Source organism: Arachis stenosperma, chromosome 5 (assembly GCF_014773155.1).
Source record: "Arachis stenosperma cultivar V10309 chromosome 5, arast.V10309.gnm1.PFL2, whole genome shotgun sequence".
Lineage (NCBI taxonomy): Eukaryota > Viridiplantae > Streptophyta > Magnoliopsida > Fabales > Fabaceae > Arachis > Arachis stenosperma.
This window is the reverse complement of record NC_080381.1, coordinates 40,856,718-40,869,656: the sequence shown is the minus strand read 5'-3', so window position 1 is coordinate 40,869,656 and position 12,939 is coordinate 40,856,718. Positions and strand designations below refer to the sequence as shown.

Below are 12,939 nucleotides of genomic sequence, written 5' to 3'. Positions count from 1 at the left end.
TTTCTGGCGTTAAACGCCGGGCTGGTGCCCATTCCTGGCGTTTAACGCCAGGTTCTTGCCCTTTTCTGGCGTTTAACGCCAGTCTGGTGCCCCTTTCTGGCGTTAAACGCCCAGAATGGTGCCAGACTGGGCGTTAAACGCCCAACTGCTAGCCTCACTGGCGTTTAAACGCCAGTGGGTTCTTCCTCCAGGGTGTGCTATTTTTCTTCCTGTTTTTCATTTTGTTTTTGCTTTTTCAATGGATTTTGTGACTTCTTATGATCATCAACCTACAAAAAACATAAAATAACAAAGGGAAATAGATAAAATATAATCATTGGGTTGCCTCCCAACAAGCGCTTCTTTAATGTCAGTAGCTTGACAGAGGGCTCTCATGGAGCCTCACAGATACTCAGAGCAATGTGGGAACCTCCCAACACCAAACTTAGAGTTTGAATGTGGGGGTTCAACACCAAACTTAGAGTTTGGTTGTGGCCTCCCAACACCAAACTTAGAGTTTGACTGTGGGGGCTCTATTTGTCTCTGATTTGAGAGAAGCTCTTCATGCTTCTTCTCCATGGTGACAGAGGGATATCCTTGAGCCTTAAACACCAAGGATTTTTCATTCACTTGAATGATCAGTTCACCTCTATCAACATCAATCACAGCTTTTGCTGTGGCTAGGAAGGGTCTGCCAAGGATGATGGATTCATCCTTGCACTTCCCAGTCTCTAGGACTATGAAATCAGTAGGGATGTAATGGTCTTCAACTTTTACCAAAACATTCTCTACAAGTCCATGAGCTTGTTTTCTTGAGTTGTCTGCCATCTCCAATGAGATTCTTGCAGCTTGTACCTCAAAGATCCCTAGCTTCTCCATTACAGAGAGAGGCATGAGGTTTACACTTGACCCTAAGTCACACAGAGCCTTCTTGAAGGTCATGGTGCCTATGGTACAAGGTATTGAAAACTTCCCAGGATCTTGTCTCTTTTGAGGTAATTTCTGCCTAGACAAGCCATCCAGTTCTTTGGTGAGCAAGGGAGGTTCATCTTCCCAAGACTCATTTCCAAATAACTTGTCATTCAGCTTCATGATTGCTCTAAGGTATTTAGCAACTTGCTCTTCAGTGACATACTCATCCTCTTCAGAGGAAGAATACTCATCAGAGCTCATGAAAGGCAGAAGTAAGTCCAATGGAATCTCTATGGTCTCATTTTGAGCCTCAGATTCCCATGGTTCCTCATTGGGGAACTCAGAGGAGGTTGGTGCACGCCCATTGAGGTCTTCCTCAGTGGCGTCCACCTCCTCTCTTTCCTCTCCATATTCGGCCATGGTTATGGCTTTGCACTCTCCTTTTGGATTTTCTTCTGTATTACTTGGGAGAGTACTAGGAGGGAGTTCAGTAACTTTCTTGCTCAGCTGTCCCACTTGTGCCTCCAAATTCCTAATGGAGGACCTTGTTTCAGTCATGAAACTTTGAGTGGTTTTGATTAGATCAGAGACCATGGTTGCTAAGTCAGAGGGGTTCTGCTTAGAATTCTCTGTCTGTTGCTGAGAAGATGATGAAAAAGGCTTGCCATTGCTAAACCTGCTTCTTTCACCATTATTATTATTATTGAAACCTTGTTGAGGTCTCTCTTGATTCTTCCATGAGAAATTTGGGTGATTTCTCCATGAAGAATTATAGGTGTTTCCATAGGGTTCTCCTAGGTAATTCACCTCTTCCATTGAAGGGTTCTCAGGATCATAAGCTTCTTCCTCAGATGAAGCATCCTTAGTACTGCTTGGTGCATTTTGCATTCCAGACAGACTTTGAGAAATCAAATTGACTTGTTGAGTCAATATCTTATTCTGAGCCAGTATGGCATTAGAGCATCAATCTCAAGAACTCCTTTCTTCTGACTTGTCCCATTGTTCACAGGATTCCTTTCAGAAGTGTACATGAATTGGTTATTTGCAACCATCTCAATTAGTTCTTGAGCCTCTGTAGGCGTCTTCTTCAGATGAAGAGATCCTCCAGCAGAGCTATCCAAAGACATCTTGGATAGTTCAGAGAGACCATCATAGAAAATACCTATGATGCTCCATTCAGAAAGCATGCCTGAGGGACATTTTCTGATTAATTGTTTGTATCTTTCCCAAGCTTCATAGAGGGATTCTCCATCCTTCTGTCTGAAGGTTTGGACTTCCACTCTAAGCTTACTCCATTTTTGAGGTGGAAAGAACTTTGCCAAGAAGGCATTGACTAGCTTTTCCCAAGAGTCCAGGCTATCTTTAGGTTGTGAGTCCAACCATATTCTAGCTCTGTCTCTTACAGCAAAAGGGAATAGCATCAGTCTGTAGACCTCAGGGTCAACCCCATTAGTCTTGACTGTGTCATAGATTTGCAAGAACTCAGCTAAAAATTGATGAGGATCTTCCATTGGAAGTCCATGGAACTTGCAATTCTGTTGCATTAGAGAAACTAATTGAGGCTTAAGCTCAAAGTTGTTTGCTCCAATGGCAGGGATAGAGATGCTTCTCCCATAGAAATTGGGAGTAGGTGCAGTAAAGTCACCCAGCACCTTCCTTGCATTGTTGGCATTGTTGTTGTTTTCGGCTGCCATGGGTTCTTCTTCCTTGAAGAATTCGGTCAGGTCCTCAACAGAGAGTTGAGCCTTAGCTTCTCTTAGCTTTTGCTTCAAGGTCCTTTCAGGTTCAGGGTCAGTTTCAACAAGAATGCCTTTGTCTTTGCTCCTGCTCATATGAAAGAGAAGAGAACACGAAAATGTGGAATCCTCTATGTCACAGTATAGAGATTCCTTGAGGTGTCAGAGGAAAAGAAAAGTAGAAGAAAGAAGGTAGAAGAATTCGAACTTGATTAGATAGAGTTCGAATTGTGCATTAAGAAGGAGTAGTACTCCATAAATAGAAGGATGTGAGAAGGAGGGAAGAGAATTTTCAAAAATTAATTAGAAAGATGTCAAAAACATTTTAAAAATTGATTGATAATTTTCGAAAATTGAAAGTGGAAAAGAAATCGAGTGATTTTTGAAAAAGATTTTGAAATTAGGAATCAAAAAGATTTGATTGAAAACTTATTTTGAAAAAGATGTGATTAAAAAGATATGATTGAAAAAATTTGATTTGAAAACAATTTTAAAAGATATGTTTTGAAAACAATTTTTTTTAAAAGATTTGATTTTGAAAATTAGTGACTTGCCTAACAAGAAAAGATATGATTCAAACATTAAACCTTTCTCAACAGAAAAGGCAACAAATTTGAGATGTTCAATCAAATCATTAATTGTTAGTAAGTATCTTTGAAAAAGGAAAGAAATTGACTTTGAAAAACTTTGAAAACTTGAAAAAAAAAAAATTGATTTGAAAACAAAATCTTCCCCCTTTGCCATCCTGGCGTTAAACGCCCAGCCAGGTACCCTGGCTGGCGTTTAAACGCCAGTCTGTCCTTCTTCACTGGGCGTTTTGAACGCCCAGCTTTTTCTGTGTAATTCCTCTGCAGTATGTTCTGAATCTTCAATTCTTGGTATTATTGACTTGAAAAGATGCAAATTAAAAATATTTTTGGATTTTTTTATAATCAAAATGCAACAAGAATCAAATAACAATGCATGCAAGACACCAAACTTAGCAGTTTGTATACTACTGACACTATATGAGACACATAAACACTCAAGTCAAAAGAATTCAAAGATCAGAGTAAGAAATCATCAAGAATTATTTGAAGATCCTTAAGACACATGAATGTATGCAATTGACACCAAACTTAAGATGAGACTAGTGTCTCAATAAGAAATATAATATATTTTTTTTTGTTTTTTTATGATTTTGTAATTTTTTTGGATTTTTTTTTTCGAAAATTAAGTGGGAAAAGGTATCAAAATTCTTAATGAGAATTCCAGGAATCAGTGCAATGCTAGTCTAAGACTCCGGTCCAGGAATTAGACATGGCTTCACAGCCAGCCAAGCTTTCAAAGAAAGCTTCGGTCCAAAACACTAGACATGGCCAAAGGCCAGCCAAGCCTTAGCAGATCACTGCTCCAAAAGCAAGATTGATAGAGATCAACAAGCTATTGTGATGATTAGTTGAAACCTCGGTCCAATGAAATTAGACATGGCTTCTCAGCCAGCCAGATTTCCACAGATCATCATGAAATACTAGAATTCATTCTTAAGAACTCTGAAAAAAAAATACCTAATCTAAGCAACAAGATGAACCGTCAGTTGTCCATACACGAACAATCCCCGGCAACGGCGCCAAAAACTTGGTGCACGAAATTGTGATCACTACTTTGTCCATATTCAAATAATTACCGGTAATGGTTCCAAAGACTTGGTGTTCAATACCATGGCATAAACACAACTTCGCACAACTAACCAGCAAGTGCACTGGGTCGTCCAAGTAATACCTTACGTGAGTAAGGGTCGATCCCACGGAGATTGTTGGTATGAAGCAAGCTATGGTCACCTTGTAAATCTCAGTCAGGCAGACTCAAATGGGTATAGTGATAAACGAATAAAGCATAAAGATAAAGATAGAGATACTTATGTATATCATTGGTGAGAGCTTCAGATAAGCGCATGAAGATGCCTTCCCTTCCGTCTCTCTGCTTTCCTACTGTCTTCATCCAATCCTTCTTACTCCTTTCCATGGCAAGCTTATGCAAGGGTTTCACCGTTGTCAGTGGCTACCTCCCATCCTCTCATTGGAAATGTTCAACGCACCCTGTCACGGCACGGCTATCCATCTGTCGGTTCTCAATCAGGCCGGAATAGAATCCAGTGATTCTTTTGCGTCTGTCACTAACGCCCCGCCTTCAGGAGTTTGAAGCACGTCACAGTCATTCAATCATTGAATCCTACTCAGAATACCACAGACAAGGTTAGACCTTCCGGATTCTCTTGAATGCCGCCATCAGTTCTCGCCTATACCACGAAGACTCTGATCTCACGGAATGGCTGGCTCATTTGTCAGGCGAGCACTCGGTTGTCAGGCGATCAACCATGCATCGTGTTATCAGGAATCCAAGAGATATTCACTGGAGCTTTGATTGCTTGTAGAACAAGAGTGGTTGTCAGTCACCTTGTTCATGAGTGAGAATGATGATGAGTGTCACGGATCATCACATTCATCAAGTTGAAGAACAAGTGATATCTTGGACAAAGAACAAGCAGAATTGAATAGAAGAACAATAGTAATTGCATTAATACTCGAGGTACAGCAGAGCTCCACACCTTAATCTATGGTGTGTAGAAACTCCACCGTTGAAAATACATAAGAACAAGGTCTAGGCATGGCCGTGAGGCCAGCCTCCCAAATGATCTAAGATAGCATAAAACTCAAAGATAGCTACCAAGATGTCAAATACAATAGTACAAGGTCCTACTTATAGAAAACTAGTAGCCTAAGGTGTACAAAGATGAGTAAATGACATAAAGATCCACTTTCGGGCCCACTTGGTGTGTGCTTGGGCTGAGCAATGAAGCATTTTTCGTGTAGAGACTCCTCTTGGAGTTAAACGCCAGCTTTTATGCCAGTTTGGGCGTTTAACTCCCATTTAGGTGCCAGTTCCGGCGTTTAACGCTGGAATTTCTTGAGGTGACTTTGAACGCCGGTTTGGGCCATCAAATCTTGGGCAAAGTATGGAGTATCATATATTGCTAGAAAGCCCAGGATGTCTACTTTTCAACGCCGTTGAGAGCGCGCCAATTGGGCTTCTGTAGCTCCAGAAAATCTACTTCGAGTGCAGGGAGGTCAGAATCCAACAGCATCTGCAGTCCTTTTGAGTCTCTGGATCAGATTTTTGCTCAGATCCCTCAATTTCAGCCAGAAAATACCTGAAATCACAGAAAAACACACAAACTCATAGTAAAGTCCAGAAAAGTGAATTTTAACTAAAAACTAATAAAAATATACTAAAAACTAACTAGATCATACTAAAAACATACTAAAAATAATGCCAAAAAGCGTACAAATTATCCGCTCATCACCCTCCACAAGGGCAGGGCAGCATCTTGACGCATCACACGCACCAAGCACACGCCATGAAGCCGCATGCACCATTTCCTGCTCTGCCCTCCACAAGGGCAGGGCAGCCTCCTGGGAGCTACTTTCTCATGGGCTAAAAATTGGATTAAAAATCCAATTTAATTCATTTCTTCACCAAATCAAAAGCCCATCCAAATTCCAAAATCCAAGAATAGAAAGTGTATAAATAGGAGATAGTTTGATGTAATTAGGACCTTCTTTTGATTTTTGAATTCCTACATTTTGAAACTTCATTTTTCTTTGAAAGCTTTGAACTGAGATCTGAGAGAATTGGGAAGGAGAATTGATCTCTCTTCTTCCTGGTTCCTGCTTGAGCACTTGTTATTTTTCTTGTTTGAGTCTTGGGTGTGAAGAATTGAGGAATTTCTGTCTCAATCTCTATTTAAGATCTCTGAGATTTCTCTACTGCATAATTGAGTTGAATCCCAATTCCTTTGCTGCTTTTTCTTTAATTTCTTGTTAATTGCTTTGTGAATTTGGATCTGGGAAGGCAATTGAGATCTAGAATTTGCTATCTAGTCTCTGAAGTCCTGAGATCCCATTTTTCTTCTGGTTCTTCTGTGAACCCCTGCTGCAATTTAATTTCCCTTTTTGTTTGAGATTTGACAGAATTCAAATCATCTCTTGCTTTGATAATTGTTGCAATTTAATTTCCCTTGCTTGAATTCTGAAATCCCAGTCCTCAAATCCTTTTTCCATTCAAGCAATTTATATTTCTTGCACTTTAAGTTACTGCAATTTACATTTCTTGCACTTTAAGTTTCAGTCATTTAATTTCTTGTTCTTTAAGATTCAGCTCTTTTAATTTCAGTTGTCTTTAATTTCTGCAATTCAACCCTCCCCCTTTATATTTTCTGTCATTTACTTACTGTTGGATACAAAATCACTCAACCAATACTTGATTCGCTTGACTAAATCAACCACTGAACTAAAATTGCTCAATCCCTCAATCCATGTGGGATCGACCTCACTCCCGTGAGTTTTATTACTTGATGCGACCCGGTACACTTGCCGGTGAGTTTTGTGTTGGATCGTTTTCCACACATCAAGTTTTTGGCGCCGTTGCCGGGGATTGAAATAGATTGACAATGATTAAGTGAAGTGGAGATCTAGATCAAGCACTTTGTCTTTATTTTTAACTAACACACTAACTGTTTGAATTTTTGCTTAAACTAACTAAAACTTCATTCTAGCAATAGATTGAAGTTTCACTGGTTTTCTGGATCTATGTGTTTCTTGTTGTGCGTTTGTATGTCAGGGACAGGAAGAGCTTCCCCTATTCTCTCTAAAATTGACCAAAGAACTCTTCGAAGAATAAGAAGAGCTGAAAGAGGGAAGAACGTTATTGGAGAGGAAGAATCTGAGGAGAAATTCCAAGAAATGGAAGGAGATCCATCAAATCTCAATCAACCAGAAGGAGGGGCCAACAATAACCCGCAACAAAGAAGAGTACTGGCTTCTTACACATTTGCAAATGCTAGACATTGTGGGAGTAGCATTCTTACCCCTAATGTCAATGCAAACAACTTTGAACTAAAGCCACAACTCATCACATTGGTCCAAAACAACTGCTCTTTTGGAGGAGGGCCATTGGAGGACCCGAATCAACATCTATCTACCTTCTTGAGGATTTGTGACACTGTCAAAACCAATGGTGTGCCTCCTGACAGTTACAAGTTACTGCTCTTTCCATTCTCTCTCAGGGACAAAGCCACTCAATGGCTAGAAACATTTCCAAAGGAAAGCATCAACACTTGGGATGATTTGGTGAGCAAGTTTCTTGCCAAATTCTATCCCCTTCAAAGGATCATAAGATTGAAGACTGAGGTGCAGACATTCACTCAAATGGATGCTGAAAATTTATATGAAGCATGGGAAAGATATAAGGCTCTGCTGAGGAAATGTCCACCAGAGATGTTCACTGAGTGGGATAAGTTGCAGAACTTCTATGAAGGACTTACTCTGAAAGCTCAAGAGGCACTTGATCACTCAGCTGGGGGATCATTGCAATTGATGAAAACTGTAGAGGAAGCTCAGAACCTCATTGATATGGTGGCTAACAACCAATATTTCTTTGCTCACCAAAGGCAACGCCAACCATCACAGAGGAAGGGAGTGTTAGAATTAGAAGGAGTGGATACAATTTTGGCTCAACACAAAGTGATGCAGCAACAGATTCAGCAACAATTTGAGCAAATGGCCAAGAGAATTGATAACCTTCAGGTTGCATCAGTGAGTGCCACAAGCTAACCATCAACTCCTTGGGGGCAGAATGAAGAGAACCAAGAAGAACAGCAACAAGAGCAAGTACACTATATGAACAACCAAAATTCTGGATCAAATGAAGTGTATGGTGACACCTACAATCCATCCTGGAAAAACCACCCAAACCTTAGGTGGGGAGACAACCACAACCAAAACCAACAACCATGGCAAAGAAACTCAGCTCAAAACACTCCAAGAAACAACCAAAATCACAACCAGCAGCCAACTAACCAAAACTTTTACAGAAAACCCCAAAATAATTACCCCAACTCTAACCATTATCCACCCAATAACCAACCAACTAACCAAAACACTTACCATCATCCATCAACACCCCAAAACTAACCAATCTCACAAGACTCTCAGAGGATTACTAATCTAGAGCTGCTCATGGAGAAGATGATGAAGAACCAAGAATTGACAACAAAGAACCAAAAAGCTTCCATGAAGAGCCTAGAAAGGCAGATTGGACAAATCTCCAAGCAGATTTCTATAGAGAGACCTTCAAGCTCACTACCATGTGATACCATTCCTAATCCAAAAGAAGAATGCAAAGCCGTGCAATTAAGGAGTGGAAAGACATTGGTGGATGGCAACCAAAGAGCAACCAAGAAACTTATGGAGAATGACAAAGAGCCAACAGAGAAAGATGGAGCTAACAACAAGGACATAACAAGCAAGAATGTCCCAGAAAAGCTCACAGAAGAGAACAACCAACCACAGAATTTAAAGAAGGGAAAGCAGATCATGGAAGAACCAAATCCAAAATAGCAGCAAGTGGAAAAGAGTCCTACACCTTCACTACCCTATCCACAGAGATTCCAAAAAGAAGCAAAGGATCAACATTTCCACAAATTCCTTGAGACTTTCAAGAAGCTGGAAATCAACATACCTTTGGCTGAGGTATTGGAGCAAATGCCTCTATATGCCAAGTTCTTAAAGGAGCTCATCAACAAGAAAAGAGACTGGAATGAGAAGGAGACGGTAATGCTCAGTGAGGAATGTAGCGCTGTGCTTCAAAAAGGAATTCCACCAAAGCTTAAAGATCCAGGGAGTTTTGTAGTATCATGCACCATAGGCAAACTAACCTTGGACAAAGCTCTCTGTGATCTTGGAGCTAGTATCAACTTAATGCCCCTGTCCATGATGAGGAAGCTTGCTATAGAAGAACTCAAACCCACTAGGATGTCACTAGTCATGGCCGACAGATCAATCAAGACACCTAATGGAATTGTGGAAAATCTGTTAGTGAAGGTTGGGGAGTTTATCTTCCCTGCGGATTTTGTGATCTTGGACACCGACGAGGAAGGAAACAATTCAATCATCTTGGGAAGACCATTTCTAGCAACTGCAAGAGCCATTATAGATGTGGAAAAAGGAGAAATGATCTTCAGAGTACACAATGAGCAAATGATCATAAATGTTTTCAAGTCAATGCAACACCCTCCTGAGCAAGAAGATTACCTGAGGGTGGATATGATAGAGAGCCTGGTGGAAGAAATGTTAGACACTAATCAGCATGAGCAAGAAGAAGAAATTAATCAAGAGACAGTAGAGGAACACGCAGCTGAGATTTCTATTGACAAGGAGGTGAAACCAAGCAAGAAGGAAGAAGTGCAAAAACAAGAACTGAAGCCATTACCCACCCATCTCAAATATGCATTCCTTGGCACATCAGAGAGTTTCCCAGTGATCATCAATTCATCCCTGACAAAGAAAGAAGAAGGAGAGCTTCTTGATGTACTCAGAGCTCACAAGGATGCTTTAGGATGGACCATTGATGATCTGAAAGGCATTAGCCCTGCAGTGTGTATGCATAAAATCCTCTTGGAGGACAATTCCAAAGCAGTAGTTCAACCTCAAAGAAGGTTAAATCCTGCAATGAAGGAAGTCGTCCAGAAGGAAGTAATGAAATTGTGGAATGCAGGGATAATATATCGTATCTCTGATAGCTCATGGATAAGCCCAGTCCAAGTGGTACCAGAGAAGGGTGGAATGACAGTCATTATTAATGAGAAAAATGAACTCATTCCCACAAGAACTGTGACAGGATGGAGGATGTGTATTGACTATAGGAGGCTGAATGATGCCACACGCAAATGTCATTTCCCACTTCCTTTCATTGACCAGATGCTTGAAAGATTGGCCGGCCATGCTTACTATTGCTTCCTGGATGGCTATTCTGGGTATAATCAGATAGTGGTAGATCCAAAAGACCAAGAAAAGACTTCATTCACATGTCCATTTGGAGTTTTCGCTTATAGAAGAATGCCATTTGGACTATGCAATGCCCCAGCCACTTTTCAAACGTGTATGCTCTCCATTTTTTCAGATATGGTCGAAAAGTTTTTAGAGGTTTTTATGGACGACTTTTCTATTTTTGGTGACAATTTCAATACTTGCCTGAAACATCTAACTCTTGTCTTGAAACGGTGCCAAGAAACTAATTTGGTTTTGAACTGGGAGAAGTGTCATTTCATGGTGCCCGAGGGGATTTTTCTTGGTCATAAAGTTTCAAGAAAAGGGATAGAGGTTGACAAGGCAAAGGTGGAAATTATAGAAAAGCTCCCTCCACCAACTAATGTGAAATCTGTTAGAAGTTTCTTGGGGCATGCAGGATTTTATAGAAGGTTTATCAAGGATTTTTCTAAAATAGCCAAACCTTTGAGTAATCTGTTAATGATTGATAATCCTTTTGTTTTTGATGAAAATTGCCAGCACGCCTTTGAAACTTTAAAACACAAACTCACAACAGCACCAATTATCACACCTCCGGATTGGGAACTACCCTTTGAACTCATGTGTGATGCAAGTGATATTGCAATTGGTGCTGTACTTGAACAAAAGAAGGGAAACTTGCATCATGTCATATATTATGCAAGTAAGGTGTTGAATGAGGCTCAAAAAATTTACACCACAACAGAGAAGGAATTATTAGCTGTAGTTTATGCATTTGATAAGTTCAGATCATACTTGATAGGATCTAAAATTGTGGTTTATACTGACCATGCTGCCCTCAAGTATTTGATGTCAAAGCAGGATGCTAAACCAAGACTTATCAGGTGGATACTACTCCTACAGGAGTTTGACATTGAGGTAAGGGACAGGAAAGGCACTAAAAACCGAGTTGCTGATCATTTGTCAAGGCTGCCACAAGAAACAATTCAAGAAGCCTCACAACCTGTGAATGAAAGCTTCCTAGATGAACACCTATTGCAGGTTCAACAAACACCTTGGTTTGCTGACATAGCAAACTATAAAGTGGGGAGAAAGATACCTCAAGAATTCACTAAGCAACAAGTGAAGAAGCTAATCAATGAAGCAAGGAAGTTCTTGTGGGATGAACCTTTTCTGTTCAAGAGATGTTCTGATGGAGTAATTAGGAGATGTGTCCCTGAGAGTGAAATAAGAGATATATTGTGGCATTGCCATGGCTCAGCTTATGGTGGACATTTTGGTCCAGAAAGAACAGCTGCAAAGATATTACAAAGTGGGTTCTATTGGCCAACTATCTTCAAAGATGCCAGAGAGTTTGTCCACCAATGTAATGAATGCCAGAGAGCAGGAGGATTGACAAGAAGGAATGAGATGCCGCAGAATTTCATTTTGGAATTAGAATTATTTAATCTATGGGGCATTGATTTCATGGGACCCTTTCCCCCTTCCTATTCTTTCAGATATATCTTGGTAGCAGTGGAGTATGTTTCAAAGTGGGTGGAAGCCATAGCCACAACTACTTGTGATGCACAAATTGTCCTTCAATTCCTCAAGAAGCACATTTTTACTAGATATGGGGTACCCAAGGGTCTTATTAGTGATGGTGGTGGTCATTTTTGTAACAAACAAATGGAGAAACTTCTTCATAAATATGGAGTTATTCATAAAGTAGCCACACCATATCACCCTCAGACTAATGGGCAGGCTGAGTTAGCAAATAGAGAATTGAAAAAAATCCTAGAGAAAACAGTAGGAAGCACAAGAAAGGATTGGGCTAGGAAGTTGGAAGATGCACTCTGGGCGTACAGGACAGCTTTCAAAACTCCCATTGGGAAGTCCCCCTTTCAGCTATTATATGGCAAATCTTGTCACCTCCCTGTAGAGCTTGAACATAAAGCCTTTTGGGCTACTAAACTCCTAAACCTTGACTCTGAAACAGCAGGGGAGAAAAGGTTGTTACAGCTAAATGAGCTGGATGAATTTAGGCTAGAAGCCTATGAAAATACTAAGATATACAAGGAAAAAGCCAAGAGGTGGCATGACAGGAAGATCTTGAAGAAAGAATTCAAACCTGGGCAACAAGTACTATTGTACAACTCAAGACTCAAGATATTCCCTGGCAAGCTTAAATCTAAGTGGACTGGTCCATATTTGGTAACTAAGGTCTTTCCTTATGGGAGTATTGAATTGCTAGACGAAGCAACAAAGAGTCGATTCACAGCAAATGGTCACAGAGCAAAGCTATACCTAGGAGGACAATGGGACAAGGAAAAAGAGGTTCAGAATCTAAATCCTTCTTGAAGTAAAAATAGAAGATGTCAAGCTAGTGACAATAAAGAAGCACTTGTTGGGAGGCAACCCAACCTGAGGTAGTTTTCTTTTCATAGCTTTTTCAATAAAAATGTTGAATAATTGGTATGCATTGTAAG

The 12,939-nt window shown here is 40.3% G+C and overlaps 1 non-coding gene across 1 annotated transcript; it reads left to right on the top strand.

The window, feature by feature from the left end:
- The first annotated feature begins 2,072 nt into the window (after nt 1–2,072).
- Nucleotides 2,073–2,180, top strand: LOC130983836 (small nucleolar RNA R71). Its single transcript, XR_009087809.1, has one exon. It is a non-coding gene; the product is annotated as a small nucleolar RNA R71 (small nucleolar RNA).
- Nucleotides 2,181–12,939: the final 10,759 nt, after the last annotated feature.